General features: G+C 40.3%; 1 protein-coding gene across 6 annotated transcripts in view; it reads left to right on the top strand.

Moving 5' to 3' along the window:
• si:dkey-112m2.1 (transmembrane protein 132C) overlaps window positions 1–23,549 on the top strand; it is a 183,930-nt gene that overhangs the window by 63,731 nt on the left and 96,650 nt on the right. The window lies entirely within an intron of this gene.

Raw genomic sequence — 23,549 nt, 5'->3', positions numbered from 1 at the left:
CATCATCCCCCAAGAATGACAGAAGAGTTGCAATGGTGAGTGATTCATCAGTGAAGCGGGGGGAGCTCTCCGGCACGCCAGTTGCCATCGGGTGTGATTTCTTGCCCACTCGCAATCGACATTGACACTGGACAGCAGCACAAATAACAGACACCCCGGTGAGTGTGTTTGGATGTCAAGCTCACAGAGGAGCTTCCCTGAGGCCATTTCCAAAGGAGTTCACAAAGTCCTCTGTTGTGTAGATCAACTGTTTCATCAGCGCTCCTAGTGGCTGGCCGCACAAGCTGTCCTCCAGTGGCAAAGTCAGATGTTTGTAGCGGAGGACTGGCGTAGGTACAAGAAGTTCCATGGCTGTGAAGAGTGTTGTGTTCGAAACCCTCGAGGCATTTGAGAAATCCAGTAGATCCCCGCTAGTTCCGTAATCGCTCTACAGTACGTTTGTGCAGTCGACATGTCTCTTTTCCCCGAGGCTTTTGTGTGTTTTGTGCAAGTGCACAAAGATGTGTCTTTTTAAAGTTTTTACCGCATTAAAATTGTATGTCAACTAAAATGGATCGGTTAGGCACTTATCTGTCGCAATGATTGGTAAAACAGAAAAACTTTCAAAGGAAGTGTAACTTTTGCTTCCAAAAAGTTGCATTGGCTGCTTACTGATGATTGATTTCGACTTGAGGGTGGGGCGTGGGTGTCTGTTCCATTGTAACAGACCACAACATAATTATAATTCAATCATGCAAATGAGTTTGGTTTTGGTAGTTAGAGGGCTGTCGGAGTGTGTAATTGAAAACGCCTGAGATTGTCCCACATCAAAAATGTCGAGCAAGTTGCCGCTCGGCTGCTAATCAGAACAGTTGCCATGTGTGCCGCGTGTCCTGAATCACAGCCCCAATCTTCTCTGAATTGAGTCGTTTCTTCTTGATTGTCATTGTGGCAATTTCTTTAACCCTCGCACCACTACAAATAACAATGCTACCAAATATCCTCAAATAGATGCCCCTTTTTTTTTTCTTTTTTTTTGGCTTTGAGGTGGCGCCACTCTGTACTTGTACTTTCTTTTACAATAGCCACCAAGCACTACAATTTGGTCCCCTTTACGTGGGCATATTTTGGGTGGGTATGTAGCTGAAGGCAGATTAGCATAGCAGATGGCTGTTTGAGCTCCATAAATAGTATAATTTTATAGCAGCTAGGCATTGTGCAATTTACCAATGAACCGAACAAAGAAGAAAACCAGAAACACAAATGACTTTAACTCGTAACTGGCAGTGCTTTTGTCTTCCTCCCTTTGTAGTACCTCCAAAAAGCACACAAAGGTTGGAAGCCGGAGGGCTTTGTTTAAAATAAATAAATGAAAATGTAGCATTATTCCTTTGACAAACAAAGTCATAAGAACTAGGTTGAAAAAAATATCAATCATTTAATTCATTAAACACACATTGTAAAAATAATCCAGCGTGCTTTTGCAGCCGTAAGACAACAATTGCAAACCTGGAGAGTACAGCACAGTTCGCGTCTTAATATCCCTGATGCTTATACCTTCGAAATGTGCCTTAAACACACGGGTACCACATGCATTGCTTACTACTTCGGAGAGCTGAATCTCTTCTTGTCTGGCCTCGTCTCTTCTCATTTTTGTCCAGGTCAAAGAGACACATTATTGCACTCATGCCCAAACTTGAACTGTGTGACCTTTTGGAAGTGTAATGTGAAGGCTCGGGTGGCACTGGCGTTTTGCTTTTTCAGAGATGTGAGGTCATGAAGGGATTTTATGCACTGTGTCCTACCTAAGTAAACTGAAGTTCAGTGCTACAATAGGCTGAGTTTGGTTGTTATTGGTAATTTTGTGGCAATGTCTTCTTGTTACACTATTTCTCGATTAGTAAAACACAAAACCCTATTGTCTGGACCAAATGCTCAATGCCCTGAACCCACTTATTGAATTGGTCACACTATTGGTAAAACCTTAAGCAAGACTCCTGTAGTTAAACACAACCTGCCATTTTGTTGACCATGTTCTTTTCTACGGTTTGACAATGAAGGAAGTGCGAATGCAGTGAGTGCTGCCCAACTTAAGCAGATTCACTGTTTTCACCATCGTCCAAAAGCTTCAGAGAGCTGAACAAAGAATTGCTTTTTTCATTACGTGTGTGTTTACAGTATGACTATATAGTGCTGTACACAAAAATGCGTTTCAATATATAATATTTCCATTATACTTGTAGGACTAGTACTTTTTTTTTTTTTTTTTTTTTTTTAAACGACAAGTGCAAAATAGGATTTTTTATTTTGTTTCGCAAAATGTATTTCTATTGTGAACAATCAATTTCTACAGCTTTCTGATCTGATCATAGTTTTCCTTTTTTCAAAGTTGAGTTTAATGACTGTTCAGTGCACTTTTCATTTTGATTAACTCGAGGTATGTTTTGATGCAATTATTAGGTTTTGCAGGAAGAGTCACGGGTTTTGTGTATGTAGCTTGAATTTTTGGATTTGTGATCTGATTTGTTTGATTGGATTTGTTTCGATTATAAGGATTTTTTTTTTCTAAAAATACAAAGTTTCTTCTTCTTCTTAGTTGTGTCAATAATGTGATAATGCTGTAATTCTGCTTGAATTTTCAGTCATGTCTTTTCTCAGCACCAATGTTTGCATTGAGTACTTTGCCTTACTTCAGCCAATGTTAGTGCAGATTTAGAGCTTATATTTGCCTTGTTCTTTTACAAGCACGTCCTCCCTGTTAATATTAATTCTGCTGATAGGTTTAGAGCAGGGAGTGTGTAGGATTTGTGTTTTCATTAGTATTCTTGTAAGGACCCAACTTTCACAGCTAACCACTTCAAAAGTTACAGATAAGCAATCAAGACAATTTAATGTCGCAAAGAAAAGAGGAGAATGGAACAAAAAAAAAGCCAAAGCAAATGTTGCTTCCTAAGAGTCAAGTATTCATCACATACGTACCACTAGACAACCCCAAAAGGCATCAGATAATTTGTCCACTAACTGCAATTGAATTACATCATGTTCCCAGTCTAATCCCAGTGGCGAGCTCCATTTGAACATGCAATTTCACATCTTTAATTGCTTGCGGCAATCAGGTAACCTTTGCTAATTGTTATATGGTGACACATTGATCTTTGATAATTAGGAATAGGAATATAGTTGTTTTGCTCCTGCTCCAAAGAGGTAAAATTGGTCCTGACAGTAGGGTTCTTCCCCAGGCATGCATAACTACCAGTGTCCACAGCTTTCTCCTCAATTACAACATTAAGATTTCGAACACGGAGTTATACAGTAAATGAAGGGAATTTAAACTAAGTTGTGAGAAAATAACACCAATATACATATATAGTCAGGGGTGCACATGACAAGTTTTGTCTGGTTCTCAAAAGAGTACCAGAGATGGTTGCTTGGTGCTCTTTTTTTTTCTTGACCCACGACCTCATCTGATGAATTTAAACACTTAGGGACACTTATGGGACCACTTAGGGACACTTATGGGACCGCGTGATCAGCTGATTTGGTGCAATTCTCTAGGGCAGTGGTCCCCAATTTTTTTATTTTTTTTGCACCTTGAACCGGTTTCACATAAACACAAGTAGGGCTGGGTGAAAAATTCTATCACCAGGACCTTTTTTTTTCCAGATCAGTCGATGTCGATATATATCGCAATAGACAACAAATCACTATTTTTTTCCAATCTTAAATTTTCCATGTTGCTCTTAACCTTTTGAATTGAAGATTTGTTTTCTGTCAAAAGTCCATCACAGGTTACATATAGACACTCCCAGTCATACCTATGGACAATTTGAGTATTTCCTGAACATGACATGTATGTTTTTTGACTGTGAGAGGAAGCTGTAGAAACTGCAGAAACCCCACACAAGTACGGTGAGAACTTGCAAACTCCACACAGGACGGCCAGACGGGATTCAAACCCAGAACCTGTGTGCTAACCAATCGTCCACTGTTCTGCCCAAGGAGAAGAGGAAAACACAAGACTCCTCCAATTCAAAACACCCAACAGCAAATTATGACTGACCCAAATGTATGGCAGATTATCCCGTACCATGAGCACGTTCTGGACGACAGACTTTGACATGGCACACCGACAAGATGTTTTGAAACATGTCAGATTGTATCTGTCAGCCACAGTGTGAAGCGGTAAACTCTGTGATGTGAACGCAGCAAGAAAAAAACCTGGTGTGAACACAGGTGAAATGAATGAAAGTGAAAGGAATGCGTGGTGACAAGTGCGCTCTTTCAGGCGGACAACTTGCGACACATTATGGCTTGCAAATGTATTGAAAAGCACATGGAAAACGTGAGTGGAGCTCCGTTTTCCATTTTCTGCTCTTCTCAAGGACATTCCAGCATGTTTGCTGCATATAAATGTTTCAGCAGACATACTGTAGACAAGCTTCCTCTCACGTTTTGACATATGGTACAACCTAATGTCAAATTTAGAATACAAACTGTAAAATTGTCTCTCCCGCAAAGCATATTGTAGTCAAGGTTTCTTCAGATGGCAGATGCTGACAGAGATCAATACATTTTTACTAATATTACATCTTTTTATCATGTATTATAAGAGCCTCACAATGACGAAGCCACAAGGATTTGCAACTAAACTTTGCAACTATTTTGCTTTTCTTGTACTGAACAAAGTCATGAATAAGGGATCAAATAAAGATTAGATAAAATTTCAAGTAGATTTCAGATGTGCAATGCAGTTCTAAACATGAAAAAAAAAATCATGTTTTATGGTGTTTGGTACAAAATGTTATCACACTCCCCTGAGTTGAATTAATTATAGGGCTGAAACGACACTGGAGAGTTAATGTATTTAAATACCTTGCGCTGATTTTGTTGATCAAAATACCACTGACTCTGTCCTCAAACCTCTCAATATTTTAAATAACTCTTTATGCATATTTGTTTTGAAATGTCCATTCAGAACCCATCACTGTCTCACGTATGAGGCTCTCAACTGGGTTCATCCTAAATCCAGGTGTCAATTTCACTGGGTTTTGTTTCTCCTTAAATGCATCCTCTTACATGTTCCACCATATTCATTGTTCAGTATACAGCTCCATATCCTCTCAAGGGGGTTATCCTAAATACATTGAATTGAATCGAATCGAATTAAATGTAAAAAGCTGCAAGAAAAATTATACCTGAAAAATCAACAAAAGAGAGTATTTGTACCATAATTTCTCATGTATAATTGTCATGGGTGTGTGTTCCGGTTTTTGTCTTCCCCCTGTTTCATACACACCTGCTCCTGAGAGCATCTTCACCACCTGTGCCTCGTTCACCTTAATTACCCCTTGCATTTAACCTCGTGTCTCATTCTTTCTCATCGCTAGTTTATTGTACCTTGTCGTCGCGTTCCAGCATTCCTTATTTCCACGTCACAGACTCACAGTAAACCTAGGCCCTGTTCCGATTATTGACCTCGCCTTTTTGCCTCACGTTTTTGGATACTGTTGCATTTTTTAGATTGCCTGCCTGTGTACCAACCTCTGCCCATATATCAAACCTCTCTTTTTGAAACTGTCTATTTGTTTTGGAGTCGGGAATTTTTGGGTCCTATCCTCTGTTCCGTTCATGACAACAATACACACCCATGTATAATACGCACCCCCATTGTTGACCTCAAAATTCTGGAAAACCCTTCTACCTAGTTATAATGTATTTTTACAATGCATGATTTTGCTTCTACCCATATGATCAAAGCATTAAGTATTATATGCATTGTGTTCAAAATTTCAAAGAATTATTCTGAAGTTAAGCACGTTATTTGAACACAGTAATATTTTATTTTTATTTACTTGCTCTTATTTTGAAATTCACAGCCCTACTTTTATTTAGTAAATGAGAAAACACACAGTTGTGCTCATATGTTTGACTACCCGGGCAGAATTTTCACAGTGTGTACAATTCTTTGAAGAAAACATGACAAGCCAGGCAAACCACATTTAATTTTGTTTTAATGGGATTCAAAATAAACTGTCAAGCAGTTCAGAAAAGCACTATCATTAAACAAAACATAACCATAAATAAATTAATAATTTCTTTTGTTCAGTCATCAATCGTATTTAAAAAAAAACAATATCTCAATTTCTACCAGGGTATATAAATTTATGAGCACAACTGTACATATATGCAGTCATACGTCATATTGGAATAGAGGTGTAGGCTACACCTTTTTCATAACCCCTAGGTGGCGGTGGCATATTGACCTTTTTCATAACCTCTAGATGGCGGTATACATTTATCAAATGTGAAAGATTTTTTTTCAATTTCCCCTATACCTATGTATTATGCACACTATTGACTTTTGACAATTTTTGTGGGGAAAAAAATGTGCATTATACACGTGAAATTATGGTACTTCAATACTTCCCACCATTGGTTGGAACTATGTGGAATTGATTAGTTCTGTATGTGTAAACACAGTGACCAGTGAGGAATTTCCATGTTCTGAATACTGTATGTGGAGCCTAAAAACATTGTTTCCAGACATAGTAGGGTCTCGGCAGTGTTTTTCTGTTGCAGCAAGTCGGTTTACATGTGCGAGGATCAATTGCCTATGGAGCCCCCCTGGTGCCAAGGTATGAGAAAAATAAAATTAATTGATAATCTGTTCCCTCAGTTTAGTAATCTGTACCCTCAGTTTAGTAAACTGTACCCTCAATTTAGTAAACTGTACCCTCAGTTTAGTAATCCGTACCCTCAATTTAGTAAACTGTACCCTCAGTTTAGTAATCCGTTCCCTCAATTTAGCAAATGTCTGGGGCTCCGTATACCTACGTATATCTGTCAAGTGAAGTAAATTATATTTGTATGTTATATTCTTACTCGTGTGAATTCTGTGTATAAATTGTCATGTCGTGATATATCGTACATCCCATTTTTTCAACTGAAAGGCAATATTGCTGTAGTTCGAGGGGGTTGATCATTATATAGCAGTACTAGCAGGACTGGCTACAATTAGCCTGCGTGTTTCCTAAACACAGTACTAAATTGAGGGTACGGATTACGAAACTGAGGGAACGGATTACTAAACTGAGGGAACAGATTATCAATGAATTTTATTTTTCTCATACCTTGGCACCAGGGGGGCTCCGTAATTGCCTGATGTGTTGCAGGGAGTCGCCGACTGTATTTTTTTTTTGTCCAGTTCCAGATTGTCCAATTTTGGACACATTGTTCGGTGTGAACGTGAATGGTAACCAATTCAGAGTGTACCCGGCTCTCCAGCTCACCCGTGACCCTATTTAGGCCATGTAGAAACTGGATGTACAGTATGTACGGATGTGCAGTATATGTGTAACATGCAAGCAAAACAAACATTGTGGGAATAAAAGCGTAACTATCATCCGCCGGTTAATGACACACAGCGACAAGGCCTGCGCCATGTTTCCTTGTGATCATCGACTAAATAAACGCTCTGGCGTCAACGATGTTGACTGAAACTGCGAATGAAAGATGCCGTAAGCGTGCCCTGATTCCTTGAAGCCTGGCTAAATGAAAGACAAATGTGTCTAATTAGCCAGGCAGCAGGTTGCAAGTGAGATTGTTGTCTTTGGGAGGCTTGTGGGGAGCGTCTCCTTTGGCGCCCCGTAAATATTGACGCATGTAGATTGGGAACTTGCTGCGAAGGGAGCGCAGCGGGGAAGGCAGCTGACCGTGACGGTAACCGAGACATCCGCTGTGCGCTTCCTCCCAGCGTGCCGCACGCCGATGTGTTTGAACTCCCCCGGTGATCCTGCGGTGTTGGTGTGTTTGCGTGTCCGCCATTGTCTTTTGTATTTGCTTGTTGACATTCTGATTTTACAGTTATGTCTATGATGTTTCTCTTTAAGAAACTCACAATAGGGCATTGGGTGGAAACGTGTGAAGTGGGTTTTTTTCTTTGGTGTATTTTTTTGTTTTCTCTGAGAGTTGAACTGCAGTGTCTGAGTCCCTGTGATGTAATGCCGAGGGAATCGACTTTCTCCATAGAGGAAAGGCAGCCAGAATTAAAAGTGCATGAGAGACAGCTGGAATAGAAAAGTAAATTTTGAAAAAAATACTGTAATTACAAGGATGCAGAGCGATGTTTTACCAACACTGTGTGAGCTCCATGATTGACCTTTATTTTAAAATGCAAACTTCATTTAAAAAAAAATTTTTTTTTTAGATGAATTAAAAAAATTACACTGAGCGAAATGAATTGAAATGGCTTTAATTAAGTGTCAGCTATATAAGTGGTGGGGTGGAAAGTTATAAACATTTATTCAAAAGAGCAATGAAACTCAAACCATGCATATTTGTAAATGTCATTTGGTGTGGCCTGACTCAATCTAGCTCAAAAGCAAAATTAATTTCATTTTTATGTGACAAAGCATCCCATGAAAGGCAAGGAAAACCTGTGCATGAATTACAGTTTCACATTTCTTTCTACACTAATGACACACTTAATCGTAGCTCCTCTTCGACCTTAATGTAGCTTAAATTGTCAATTACCTCTAAATTTAGTCTGTCAACTGAAGTTACTCGCTCAAATATTAGCCTTCGCCACTGATATGATAGACACTGTTTATATATTACAGTACTTTTATTGCTTTGGACGGAGAACAAAACAGTGACTAGCAAAAATGCATATTAGTATTAGTATACAAGTATTTGAGGTGCCCCGAAAAGGTTTGTAATTCCTATAGATGCCACAAGATGGTGGCAAAGCACTACTTTTTTCTACGTAAATGGCGCTCCTCAACTCACATCAACATAGTTCCTTGGCACCATGATGCCACAAGATGGGAGAAAAGCAATAGTTCTATAGCCTTGGCCCGACTTCAATAACAGTGAACAGCGAAAATCCACGAGTAACACACCCTCCCTAAAAGGTATATAATTGCCTACAGATGCCACAATATGGCAGCAAAGCACTTCTCTTTTCTTAATGAAGCTCTGCAACTAACTTCCACATAGTTCCTTGGCACCAAGATGTATGTCTATAGATGAGATGTATATACAGTATATATCTGAATATGTGAATTTGCAAATGCTGGGCCGCAAATATGTAGGGTTTGACTCTACTACCAGTTCTACATCACAAAAACCACGACTACTACTAACACTAAAACCGCTAGCACCACCATTGCTACTACTATCACTTATACTACTGCTAGTACTCCAACCACCATCCCCACCACCGCTAGTGTATATATTTTTTTCTTCTTTTTTCTTTTGCGCCACACCACAGAGTTCCATGCTACTCCACTGTTTATTCATACATCAAAGATTGGTTTATTCTTAGTGAACACTCACCTACTGCGTAGCGTGTGCCGGGTGTAAGACACTTAACCAAGCGAGCTGCCTCATTATCTAAGAAGGTGAAAATAAGAGGGACTGTGTTTACAGCATTTGTCGCCCACCGAGCGCTTAGAAGACTATAATTACAGGTTAAAACATGGAGGTGGTGGATGAAAAAAACTAATTAGAACTTGACAAATGTTATAATTATGATTTTAAAAAAAAGATAATCTAAATCATGCCAGTATAAGCAGTAGGGAAGTGTATTTAAATGTGTTTTGAAACCTCTCTCCTGTTTCCGTGGGAAAAAAATGGTTAGTCTAGCAACTAGCGTGCTCACTTGTCCTCATGTGATGCAAATAGATTTTTGTCAAATTCACATTCGCATTGTCTGATTTAAATTCAAATGAAGTTTTCTGAGCAGGCATATTTTGTCGCTTTTCTCCCATGCGTTGATCTGCCCCCTGTTTTGTTTCATACCCAAGCTACTGAGCAATGTGTGCAGGAGTGCGTGCTGTTCAAACCGGGGCCCGCTGCTCTCAGCAGGGGGGAAATTGAGCTCAGATGTGGCGCGCACACGCATAAATCCTATAAAGCACGACCATTTTATGTTCCGAGGTATTTGATGGCCTCCACATGTACACAAAAACGAGTTAGGACCCATGTTTGAGGCTTACACTAGCCTGTGCGCACACACTACAAACAGATACACAGGCTCTTCCCTCATATGGGCGACACTGTGACCTTTGAAGGTATCTCATCTCATCGTGAAGAAGGAGCCAGAAACATCCTATGTGGCTCAGAAATGAGTTCATGCTGGCACAGAGTTGAGAATGAGAGCCCTGGAGAGATTACTCAACTGTGAACAGTGTCCTTGCTGAGATTCCGGGCCAGAGTTCTGGAGCCGTTGACAGACATTCATCTGCCAAGACGGACGGCTGCTTGGGAAGCGGGAAGCGTGATTAAAATCAGCACCCAGCAGTGCTGAAGTTAACTTTTAAAACATCACTTCTTGTTCCTGGGTTGTTTACGATCACTTTCAATACCTTTCAGCTGGAAAGTTTACAAATTACATACTAGACATAATTGTAACCAAGCAGGATACCATTTAAACATAGCAATTAAAGGAAAAATATTATGCATTTTTTTCACACTTGTAAAACGGTTCTGAGGTATCTTAACACATCTTTTGTTCACATAACCCAAATGTCAAGAATGCCATACTTTACAGCTATTATTTAAAAAAAGAAAAACCTAATCGATACATGTTGTCTACTATGTGTTTATAATATACAATGTATTTTTTCTGATATGCATAGCATATTATTATATAATATTATTATTACAGTCAATTTGAGTGAAATTGATTATCAGATGCAAATAAGCCATACGTTGCAGTTAAATATGTGCGTATGTGAAGTTATAGAGTATTAATAATGTTAATGTGTACTTTAACACTGAACATAACACGCGTTTTAAAACAATTACAGTGGTGCCTTGAGATACGAACTGAGTTTTCCGAGATACGAGCCATCGTTTAGCAGATTTTTTTGCCTTGTCTTGCAAGCGCAGATTTGATATTCGAGTACCGTGTGTTGGCGGTGAACTCAACACAACATTTTACAATAAGCAGCAGTTTGGCAAATATTGAACCATTCATCAAAAAAGACGCTTCAAGCTGTTTAATGCCACACTTGAAGTTTACTGTCAAACTAAACATAAAACAAAGACAATTAAACTGTGTTTTTAAAACAACCATAGCTTAGCCTTTCATTCCGCTAACTTAATGCTCACGCTATTTAGCATTTTTTGCTGCGGTGCTTTAAGCAATGGCTTGAAAACAAACAACGCAGCAAAAACATGTAGACTGGCAATATAACAGTACTCACATTCATATATCAATTATCATCTGCGTAGAATGGCTAATACTAGTGTTGTACTGATGTGCTAAGAGAGGAGTTTTTTTTCTTCTTCCCTATGTTCCAGACTGTTTAGGTAGTTTTGACATGTTGTCAAAGTTCTCTTGGGGTCACATCGATAAATTCGCTGCTCCCCCCCACAGAGAGCTAGCAGGTTCCGCTCAGCCTGAGGAAAATGAGAAGTGGAGGGGATTTATTTGGCATTATCATTTGTAATAATATTAATTGGAGATTGGCCGTGGGTGAGCTGGCTCTAAATTTCTTTCATAGAAGACTTCCAATGTTCCATATTTTAAATTTATCTGCTTGCGTTTTTTTTTTTTTTTTTTTGGGGTACAAAACAAGAATACATTTTATTTTAGTATTACAGATTTCGCTAAAGCAGAAAGGCATGCTTGTATAGCTTCTTATATTAAAGGTCACAGTGCAAACATCCTTCCATTTACAGGTTGACTTTTGCATTTCATTTGCTCCAAAAAGCTGAAGGTGAGTCCTACTCTGTGAGACGTTCTTCTTCTCCAGCATGAGGCGGGGGCTTCAAGCTGTTAACATTTCATGACCGTTGTCTCGGTGTGACAAAGACCAACCGTGCTTTTATCTTTGATGGCTCTTGCAGCACAAGTGAGAATATAAAACCAAATAGGAGCTCAGTAGTGGTCAAGGGAGCCACTGTGCGGCTCAGCTGGGTTGTTAAATCCCAAGTCGCAATTGAATCTGTGCCTTTTTAGCCTTTTATCAACTGCAGCTATTGATGAAGCACTTTTTTTTTTTTTGTTGCTTGAATTTGCGTTTTGTTTTTTGCCATTAGGCATAATCACTGTGAACACAATAAACATCTCCGCTTACATAACAGTCGACTCATCACGCGTCTGTGTTTTGGAGAGGTCGTTATCATTGCAGCGAGAATCTTACGGGGTTGCCAGTTTGGATGTGGACGATAACAGGCTGCTTAGATATTGATCTGTTTCTCATCAACAGAGTGCTTTTCTCTTAAGAGCCCGCTCGGCTTGCCGGACACCCAAACACATGATATGAATACTAATGCACGGTGGAACAAATGTGCTTGTGCACCTGCTGATAGAGAAAAATCAAGAGGGGAAGCATAAGTCTGCTCATTACGAGTGCAGGGTGGGCACATGGGTTGAGAAAAAATATTTTTTTTTAGCTAGAGTTTCAAAAAATATTAGAAAACAGTTGTGACATGCGGTGTACCAGCATGTGTGTACCTGTCTGACAGCGGCAATTAAAATATAGCGTATCATCATTATTATTATAACACAATAACAGTTCAAAGGGAATTAACATAAATTATGTAAATTGAGTGGGACAGGACAAATTCAAAATTTGAATTGCAAAATTGAATTAATGCAGATTTCAATACTGTTATTTACATTTTTTATTATTCTTATTGTTTACTAATGTCTTATTTGTCTTTGATACATTCATAAAACTATTAGGGATGCACCAATACCACATTTTTCAGACCAAGTATGAGTACAAGTACTTATATTTGAGTACTTGATGATACTGAGTACCAATACTTGATAATGCCAATACGTCTGGCAATTGGGATGACGAGCAGTCAGCCCGTCCCCGTTACTATCATTGTGATGGACAATCCACCGAGCGTCGGATTGTTGGCCCACTAATAGGTAATGTGACATAAAAGTGAACCTGGATGAAAATAAAAAAGGGGGGGGGGGATTTTTTGAGGTTATTCTCGTCATCCACTCCCATTCATTGGAATTGAACCTGCCGCAAGTTTCCCTATTTCATTCACTGTGAGATCATAGTAAGTGTAGTATCGTATAGTAAGTATTGTTGTAAAACCCAACATGTGTATACTTTACAGACTGTATTTATGTATTCATGGCTCACAATGTCAGCGATTTCCAATCCACCCGTTTTGCAAGCCTAATGCCGTTAGTTGACTTTTGCATTTGATTGACAAAACCGCATAGATGTCAGACTTCAACCATGGTACAGAATCATTTTGACTTATGCATAAAACTCTAGAAAAAAATATTCTTTAAAAATATATTCATTATTTACTTAATTTGAGGAGTCTTAGCGTTTGGCAGTACTTGCTGGAATAAATTTACTGAAATTATCGGTCTATTTACATAGCATATGTAGTTATTAATTCATTTTTAGATGAAACACACATTAACGACACATTTTGGGGCATCATGTTTTAAGTAGTGTATTTACCATGAATGAAATAATGAACTGGTAGAATGTACTGTGAGGGTGTTACCGGCGTAGGGGTCATAATAGTGGAAACCCACGTTATGCCGCTGCTCATTAGCAGTTGCGGTCAACCACAGGCCAGGACATTCGATCCTCTTACTACAACTGTCTATGCCCATTTTAATACCATTAGTGTGTTAATGTGAACACACAAAAAAGTACACCCCTGATACCCCCCAAGAGATAAAGTAGTTGTAGTTGTGAACCGAGAGAGCAAACGAGATGGCATCGGGATGATTAGCAGCTGGAGCAGCAACTAGTTGCAGAGTTCAAATTGGATGTGGAAATAAATAAACAAACCAACATCACCGCTCAAGCAAACAAATTGCAGAAGTTTAAGACTTTTAGATTAAACCGTATATTCAAAAATGCACCCGGCCTCAGCATTAAAAATTTAATTGGCTGCTTGTGGTAAAAAGCTCAACTTTGCGGCCTTTGCATTGACAAGAGAAGAACAAACATTCCTCTCTCTCTTTCGCTCTCTCTCGCGCCGCGCTCTCTTTCAATAAATATAAACTGCATGTAACAACCTTTACAAAAGTAAAGGTCTTGAAATTAACCAATGTGATGTATCAGTTACTGAAAGCTTTACCGCGTTTCCAGACTGTGCTCTTACTTAGTGCTCACATATCCTGCAGCGGTAATTGTTTCACCTTCGCAACATTGTGTTGACACTTTGAAAGTCTAGCATTTGGAATTTTTTGACAGCTGCCATGTTGGCTTTCGGGAACTGGACGTGATCGCATTTGGGCGACAGTGTGGAGCGAGCGGCGGCCTCGCTTTAGGACATGGCTATCTTGAATGACCACTTCACGCCAAACGGCCTAGATTTATTTCATAGAAAGTCAGGCTGCATTGGAAAAACACTTGTTACTACTGTTGGAGACCATAAACTCTTATTGGACACAGTAAAAGGTTTATCGTTTTAACCATAGAGATCACCATAGAAGCGGACATAACGAGTTGTGATGGTCAACAACAGTGGAGTGCGTAAGCTCAGGTTATGGAGTATTTGTTTCTTAACCAGAAGGCTACAGGTTTAATCACCAATATTCTAATTTAATAGGCCACTTTTCCCACTAATAAATGGATCTTCTTCGTCACATCGACTTGAAACAGATCATTATTGCAACTTGAGTCTCGACTGAACTTTTGGTTACCTCACTGTCTATTTTCCACCACCTGTTATTTTGAAGTGTGGCCCAATTAGACTGTGTGAACTCGAGACAAGGAGGTAAAATATCATAGCTGCTCAACCCACAAGGATATGAAATAAGTGAGTCTCAATCCTTGGTTTTAACAGATGTATTATTCTATTTTGTTGAAAAAACGGGTTATCTTGGTTGTTCCTGCCTTTGACATACAGCATTAGAATCACCAGTGTGTGAAAGCAAAACAGGTTTTCAAATCGTGCCTCTGTGTTGAACAACACAATTTGTATCTGGATGTTTTCACCCCCGCTGCAAAACCCAAAGTGATCACAAGGTTCCTGTGTGACTAAACTTTGCATGCATTTTCTGTGACAAAATCTGGCACCCCATCATTGAAATGGTATGATCAACAGCCTTTTTTCTGGCAGCGCAATTTCCATTTTCTTCATATTCCCCAATCGGCAAGCTCACTAAAAGACACACAAATCTCCGTGGCGCATTTTTTATGGGGGGGAAAAGATGTGGATAAAGAAATGTGTGCCGTGAGCTACGCTTGCCGCAGGAGGAGCCTCAGAGTTCAACTAATTTCAGTTTTCTGAGCAGCAGTGAAATGACTCTCTGTTCTTTACCCGAGCTGGTGCTGTTGTGTGCCTTTTGACTTCCCGTGGGCCGTGATAGACCAGGCGCTTCTGTTCCGCGCTTTTTAGCACCACGTTCTAGGCGCCGGTGTGCATCTCTCTTCCGGTGCTGCCGTTCAACATGCTGCAGTATATCTGTGTCAGAAGCACTACTAACAACATGCATACTTGTTCGAGGTTTTGCAGGCTCCACGTTTTATTAGCCGTGGTTTGGACTTTTTGGGACAACTCTAGAACAAATGGCCGTGTTTTATGGATAAACTGGCTGAACTTGCTTGAACGTGCACACAAAATATCATCGCATTTCGTGTTTTTATCTCCTGACGACACAGTTTCAGTCGGCCATCTTAAAATCACTTTCAGATGAAAAAATTAAAAAGTGTTTTATTACTATTATTAGACAGCCAATATTTACAACACTGTCAAGACAACAGCCCGTCCTCCTTAGTTTCTTTTGTTAAACCAACGACTGACAAACCTTCGACGATGAATATTATGCCGTTAGAAAGTGATTCTCAAAGTATGGTGCGAGTACCATAGTACGCAGGCTCCCTCTAGTGGTACACGAACGAATCCCTGACTCAAATGTTCAAACTGTGTGTAACATTACAGTGTTTATATATATTATGTATTTATTATATTAAATACACTTTTCTTGGAGTAAAACCTCAAACTCATTTTTGACAAACACTTGGGTCTACGGGACTATTTTGTTGGTTATTATGGAGGTACTTGGAGAGGTAAGTATTTTTTTAGGTGGTACTTATGATTGATAAAGGTGCATCATTGTTGTTTTTTTCCGCTCGTACTGTGGGTTCCTCCCACATTCAAGAATTGTGCATGTTTGACGACTCAAAAGTGGGACTCCATACGGTGATTTATAGGCTTTGAATTTCTGTAGCCAAGTTGCCCAGTTAAATGCGGAATCATCATCTTATTTGTGACCCCCACATTATTTGGCGGTGGGAAGTTGCTTTAGGCTTGTTTGGCTGCCTAATGAAAAATAGTATAAGAAAACTCTTGTGGAATCAGATTGTCGAAAATTCAATTGACTATGCATTCCTTTCTTTTGCGTGTGTTGTTTTTCATCGTAAGCAATCAAATAGAACTCCTGCCCAGCCTCTCGTCTGAACCAAATGAAAAACATTGAGGTTTGCATTATTTAAAGGAAGTGGCCAATGTCCAAAGTCTATTGACTTTCTTACTGCGCAACCGTGATGCAAATGCCAAGCCATTGCTCACCTTTCTCCTTTTTGCCTACTCATTGCTTTATACTCACCAACTCCGGTTGAATTACATTTGCACAAAAAAAAAACCCAAAAACCATCCCCAGCGTATGGAACAGGTGAACCGGATTCACTTGGATAGGAATTTTGCACACAGGGAGTCATTATTATTTATGACACAAGTCTCCCTCCATCTAAGCAGCCTCCTTGCATCGTCCATCACTGTCACACTGTTTGTTTGAATCATTTTAAAGGACAGTATTAACTGGGGAGGTAAGGAGCTAGTCGCATTGATAAGTTCTCCAAGGTACTCTAAGGTGTTAAATGGGTCTGCATAGTTAAAAGTGTTGCCTTCGATTAGCCCTTTGGGTGCTCTGATTGCGAGCCTAACTGCTCCTCTGCTCCGCCCGGAACATTTAGCGGCATTTCGTTCAAGAGCTCTCGTCTCATAGCTCATTCCGTCTAAACAACCTATGGCTCTATTGTGAGTCCCTACGCCGCCATTCACCTCCTGTCACCCTGACACTGTATAATGCGCACACACTGCGGCCACCGGCGATGGGCTGAACCGGCATAAAAAGGCCATTCAATGTCCCCAATGTGTCTTTAAGGGAGAAAGCTTTCCTCTGCAAGCGCCGTTGCCGGGTAACCCCCAGTGGGCTAACATGATGCAGAACGAGCAGTAGGAAACTGCAAGAGATGGCTGGAAGCAGCTGCAAGTCTTCCCAAGTTTGGCATAACTAACACCCAATAGGGAGGTTTAACTTTTTTTTTCTTCTTCTTTTTACTCCCCACTCTGCCTTTGAGATCATTTTCATTCCAAGGAGGCTGTCGAGGAGGAGGAATAGAAGCACAGATACCTTTTGAGTAACTCTATAAACTGACAGTTTGTAGCAACATTGACATTCCCATCAGTTTTTTTTTTTTTAATCAAGCTGAATTAAACAACCATCTGGATCAAGAAAAGTCAGTGTCATTGTTGACAAACTAGAATTGTGCCGTCTTATGACAATAATAAATAGAATATGACAACAATAAAACAATATATTGAAGTCCAGTGATGATGAAAACTGTCTTACGGTTAAATGTTGACATTTTCTTGCTTAGCTGATCACTACTAAATGATGCAGGAAGTACATTTTCATATTTTTTATTTTTTTTAATCACCAACCTTCTGGACGACATCCAAGGGGTCCATCCTTTACGACTTAGGGCGTTTTGAGGATAAAAACGGTGCACAATGAACTAGTTTATGTAGTGGCATAAGAATACTTCCTCATACGGCACAAGAACGCATGCATCAGTTACCGTCGTGCTTACTGTTTTTCATTTGATTGATTTATATAAAGGCCCACAAGTGTTTTTCATACAAATATTTAAGTAATAATGACTCCACTACAGGAAAGGGTAACAGTGCGCTTCGACTAACAGGCAATGGCGCCTCTATAGTAATGCCGCTTTATTGTAAATTGAGGACCCTCGTAGGTGATCAAAGATATCAAAAAATGATACTTTATAAAACCAGAACCCTCAGTCAAAAAATTTCAAAACAAGAAAAATGTCTTGTGTTTAGTCTTCCATAGGTTATTCACCATTCAGTTAAATATCATCAAATTATCAAAATATCAGCAAGAGTTCCAGTTTCTTCTCAGTTCAAATTTCTGAAAGAAAACAACAACCAGAGGCAATGGATTTAACTGATCGATTGCTGGGATAGGTTGACGCATGCTTCATCCCCATTGGTCTGGTCACATCACTTAATTTTCCCTCATTTCTCTGAAAGGGAAAATATGATTCTGCCTATTGATCTCTGCATAAATGTGTTGCCTGGTGATGAAAGATGAAGTGTGCCTTGCTTTTATGGGATCCAATTAACCTCCTGCTGGGATTGGACGTTCTGCTCCGCCGCTGCACTCTCGCTGTGTCAGGGTGCATTCGATGGGCTCGTCGAGTGATTAGTGTCCCTGTGTGTTTTTATTCTTGTGGAACGCCAACCAGAGTATAATGCCGTGCGTTGACATGTTAAGATGCTTCCAAGGTTGTAAAGTTAGCACCTTGTAAAAGTGAAAAGCTAAAGTTCAAATATGGACAGGCTTTTAAGTGATATTGATAACTCCATTTTATTTATTTTATTCAAATGTCTCATAAGGTTATGAAACGTCCTGACATTGTCGACGGTATTTTGTGTGATCAGCTGTTGATATTTATATATACCCTAAATGTTTTTCATTTTTACATGAGCCACAACATAGCCCGAAATTCAATTTTTCTGAGCTTAATAATGTGAAAATGTTACCTTTCAAACTGAGTGACGGAGGCGCGACTGAGGAGCATGACTCAAAGGTCCCCTGGGGTATTTCTGAACAGGAAATAAAGCTACCATTTGGGAAAATCAACAACAAACACCATATGTCTTATTTGAGTAGCAATGTGACCTGATTTCCCCCAAAATAAAGTTGTCAAAATGCTGAGTCCAGTTGAAATTTACTTTTAATTGCTCAAAAATGTGTTTTGTGGACTTGGAGAAGGCGTTCGACCGTGTCCCTTGGGTGGTCCTGTGGGGGGTGCTTCGGGAGTATGGGGTACCGAACCCCCTGATACAGGCTGTACGACCGGAGTCAGAGTTTGGTCCGCATATCCGGCAGTAAGTCGGAGTCGTTTCCGGTGAGGGTTGGACTCCGCCAAGGCTGCCCTTTGTCACCGATTCTGTTCATAACTTTCATGGACAGAATTCCTAGGCGCAGCCGAGGCGTAGAGGGGGTCCGGTTTGGTGGCCTCAGTATTGCATCTCTGCTTTTTGCAGATGATGTGGTTCTGTTGGCTTCATCAAGCCGTGACCTCCAACTCTCATTGGAGCAGTTCGCAGCCGAGTGTGAAGCGGCTGGGATGAGAATCAGCACCTCCAAATCTGAGACCATGCTCCTCAGTCGGAAAAGGGTGGCGTGCCCTCTCCAGGTCGGGGATGAGATCCTGCCCGACGTGGAGGAGTTCAAGTATCTTGGGGTCTTGTTCACGAGTGAGGGAAGAATGGAATGGGAGATCGACAGGCGGATCGGTGCAGCGTCTGTAGTGATGCGGACTTTGTATCGATCCGTTGTGGTAAAGAAAGAGCTCTCGATTTACCGGTCGATCTACGTTCCCACCCTCACCTATGGTCACGAGCTGTGGGTCGTGACGGAAAGAACGAGATCCCGGATACAAGCGGCCAAAATGAGTTTCCTCCGCAGGGTGTCCGGGCTCTCCCTTAGAGATAGGGTGAGAAGCTCGGTCATCCGGGAGGATCTCAGAGTAGAGCCGTTACTCCTTCACATCGAGAGGAGCCAGATGAGGTGGCTGGGGCATCTGATTCGGATGCCTCCCGGACGCCTCCCTGGTGAGGTGTTCCGGGCACGTCCCACCGGGAGGAGACCCCGGGGACGACCCAGGACACGCTGGAGAGACTACATCCTTCGGCTGGCCTGGGAACGCCTCGGGATCCCCCCGGAAGAGATGGATGAAGTGGCTGGGGAAAGGGAAGTCTGGGCGTCCCTGCTGAAGCCACTGCCCCCGCGACCCGACCTCGGATAAGCGGTAGAAGATGGATGGATGGCTGGATGCTCAAAAATGGGTGGCACTATGGGGAAATGCTTTGAAAATGGCTGGCAGTGAATGAGTTAATTGGCTCGATTGTTATTGAAGCTGATATTGTTCTTAATAGGAAAATACATAGATTTCTAATTCCTTAGACTACTTCAGGTTATTTCCTGGGAAACAGCATAAACATATGACTCACAACCAGTGAGCAATGAACCGTTCTGTCACGGTTGTGTTGTCGTGACAAGAAAACAAGTCTTAATTGTTGAGCAATCGCTCGAGGCGTGAACGATGTACGCATCATATGTTTCTCTCATCAAATCTTCACGCTGTCCAATTTCAATAACCTAAGTTTCCTCTTACTCGCTTCCGTGCCCTCACCTCGATCACGCGTATCTGATTAAACCAAATCCGTTTGGCGAATGTGTTAAGGAAAGTTGGCACAACTTAAAATGTTCGATGAGGGAGTGCTTGTAAATACGCGCACATGGTGCAGGATAAAAACAGGATTTTACGAGAAGGGAGCAGGCAAGATGAGAGGATGAAAATTCTTCTTCTGTCACAAGGGAGGAGAACAGGTGATTGGATTTGAACCTAAACACAGATACGAACGACCTGACTGATGAGTTGTTTTAAATACAGTATAAGCAGTCGTTTGGCAGATTTTCTATTTATTTTTTTTGCTTTGACGTGCAAGCACAGTCTTGAGATAAGAGTGCTGTATGGTGGCAGTGGACTCAACTCATCAACCTTAACACTCATAGCTTTGCCTTAAGAAACACTGCTTAGCTAAATGCTAACCAACAGTGCAAAATGACATAGATGGGCTTATGAATAGCATCAATGTCCCAATGTTTTAACTGTTAAAGCAACATGATATTTGAAAAAAACCTTTGTGCAACACATGTAGACAATATAACAATATTCAGCGATACATTCTTTATCCTCTGCGAAAAACAACTATTACTGGAGTTTAGTGAGGAATTGTGACCATCTCTTCTGTTGCCACACAATCACAATGAGTTCATCATGATGCACAAGTAGTTTAATTCTTTATTCTATTTAATTATTTTATTGTTTTTTATAATGTACAATATTATATAGTGACACAAACAAAAGATTTATTGCACTTCTTTTTTTTGGAAGGCTGAAACGGATCAATTGCATTTCTCTTCATTTAACTGGAGAAAGATTATTCAAGATATGTGTTACAAGCATTGTTAAGAAACAAAACAAACCCCAAAAAATGATCACAACATGTGATTTAAATTGTTTTAAGGTTATCAGGTGGCATATTGGGATGAGTGATTAACACATTAACCTCAAGGTTTCGAGGTTGGTGGCTCTAAGAAAAAAATATTTAAAATTGATCAAATGAAGGGTAAAATTGTAGACTAGTGGTGAACACGTCTGCCTCACAGTTTGAGATTTAGGGTTTTGAATCTTGGCTCTGGCCTTCTTGTGCTAGTGTGGGTTTTCGCCGATGCTCCAACTTCCTTGTACTTTCCCCCAAAAATATTTCTTTGGTTAATTGAAGCCTTAAAATTGTTTTGTATGTGAGGGTGAATGGTTGTTTGTCTATATTTGCTCAAGTGACTGGCTCGCAACTACTCCAGGGTGTACCTTGCTTTTCAGCCAAAGTCAGCTGGGATAGGCTTCAGCTAACCTTCGACCCTAGTGAGGATACGCGTGGTATAGAAAATGGACAAATGGATGTGCTACACAAATTTATACTCTCGCTGTGGCGACCCCTGATAGGACAAGCCGAAAGTTGGAACAAAAACATGCCCATGTTTTTCGTCCCATGGTGGATTATGTATGTACACATTAAATTCTGAACGCAACATCTGGGAAACAATATATAATACTACCCGTAGATAGTCTTCGTACTCTTCTGCCTGCGTACTGGGGCGTTGTCAAGCCTCTTCTCACAAGAGTTTTGCAACTGAGATTTACCACAGGGGGTTAATTTATCTCCACAAATCATTTTCTTTTTCATTTGCAGAAGCAGTCTGGTTGCATACATGATTTACAAGTACAGTAGCTACTGACATGAAATCCAAGGATAACTCACAGTTGCAAATCACATTGGCTTAGCTACTGTTATTTATAACAACCCTAGCGGTGTCATAAAATAGACAAAATCTGGAGTTACAATTGTTTTGAATCCTTTCCAACTGTAAAGAGGTCTTTCGTCTCATCGGTTTCATAGTAAGTAGAAACTAGGACAGTGTGTCACATCCGCCAGAGAAACGGAGCGACTGGGAAATAATCTCCCAGCACCACAAGTATGATCCAGCACCAACGACACCCGCTTGCTCCCTTGACATTGAGCCCCGTTTTGTCATCTTTCAAATCAGGGGCATCAAACTCTAAACTCCCATTACTCACTGAGTACTGTCTGACTGAAGGTCTTTTTAATCTCCTGGTTACACCTACCCATTGGGGATGTACTTTAATGAGTAGTTAGAAGAAAGAGCATGGCATGAATACAGATTGAAAAAGATTCCAAATTAATTCAGATAATTTGTGTTTATGATTCATGCCTATTATTTAAATGGCTTTTTGTCAGTCACGCCTGACATGTATTACTGATGCATGTTTTTTTATTGAATGGGAAGGTCTGTAATTAGGTTCTGCTCGGGGCTTGTTTATCATGCAAAAAGCCAATAGCATTTTCAAAGCAGTGGCTAAGATGAAGGCCATATTCTCATTATTTGTACATTTATTGGGAAATAAATTAGCTTTTTTTTTCTTGCGAGCCAAACTTCAATCCGAGGCCTGACCAGTGTAATAGACCAGAAAAAGTCTTGGCTGGCCCATTACGCCTAGAATTGCAAGTTAAACAGATGCAGAAAGTTGAGATATTTATTCTGTAATTGATCCACGGAGAAGCCAATTTGGCTCCATTGCTGGAAAAGACAGGAAGTAGTCTGTTTAAGTTATGGCTGGACCATAGTGAACTCTTGAATAGCCTGGTGGACGGAGCAGTTACTCTCCTAATGAATCATGTTGATTCTTAGACATTGGGAAAACTCTTTTAGTGACTTTTTAGTTTGTCAGTCAATATCTAAAGCATGATGGCTGGAGAAGAGGTGGTGGTGTGGGTTTCCAAAAAGGAATACATGGAAACATTGGGTTTCCTCATGATGTCGATGGACATACTGGCACAGTATGTCTGCTTTAGAATAAAAAATGCATTTGCTGGTATCCGTCAAACTACCACATTTTATATGCCGCAGCTAATTAGAAATCCTGAGTGGAAAAGGATTTTTGATCTCGCCTATGGATCTTCTCCAAACTGCTTCTCCACAGATTGTATTTTAATCAGTTCTGTGTTTCCTTTCTATGTTGCACTGTGGGAAAATAATAGACTGTCTTTCTATGTAGATCACATTTCCTGTGCAAACACAATAATTTTAAGATATTGGTAACCATGCATAATCTGACCATTGTTTTGTAGCCAAGTCTACATTCATGATTGCGATGAAG

The sequence above is a fragment of the Phyllopteryx taeniolatus genome, chromosome 15 (assembly GCF_024500385.1).
Source record: "Phyllopteryx taeniolatus isolate TA_2022b chromosome 15, UOR_Ptae_1.2, whole genome shotgun sequence".
In the NCBI taxonomy this organism is placed as follows: Eukaryota; Metazoa; Chordata; class Actinopteri; order Syngnathiformes; family Syngnathidae; genus Phyllopteryx; species Phyllopteryx taeniolatus.
This window is presented reverse-complemented; position numbering and strand designations above follow the sequence as displayed.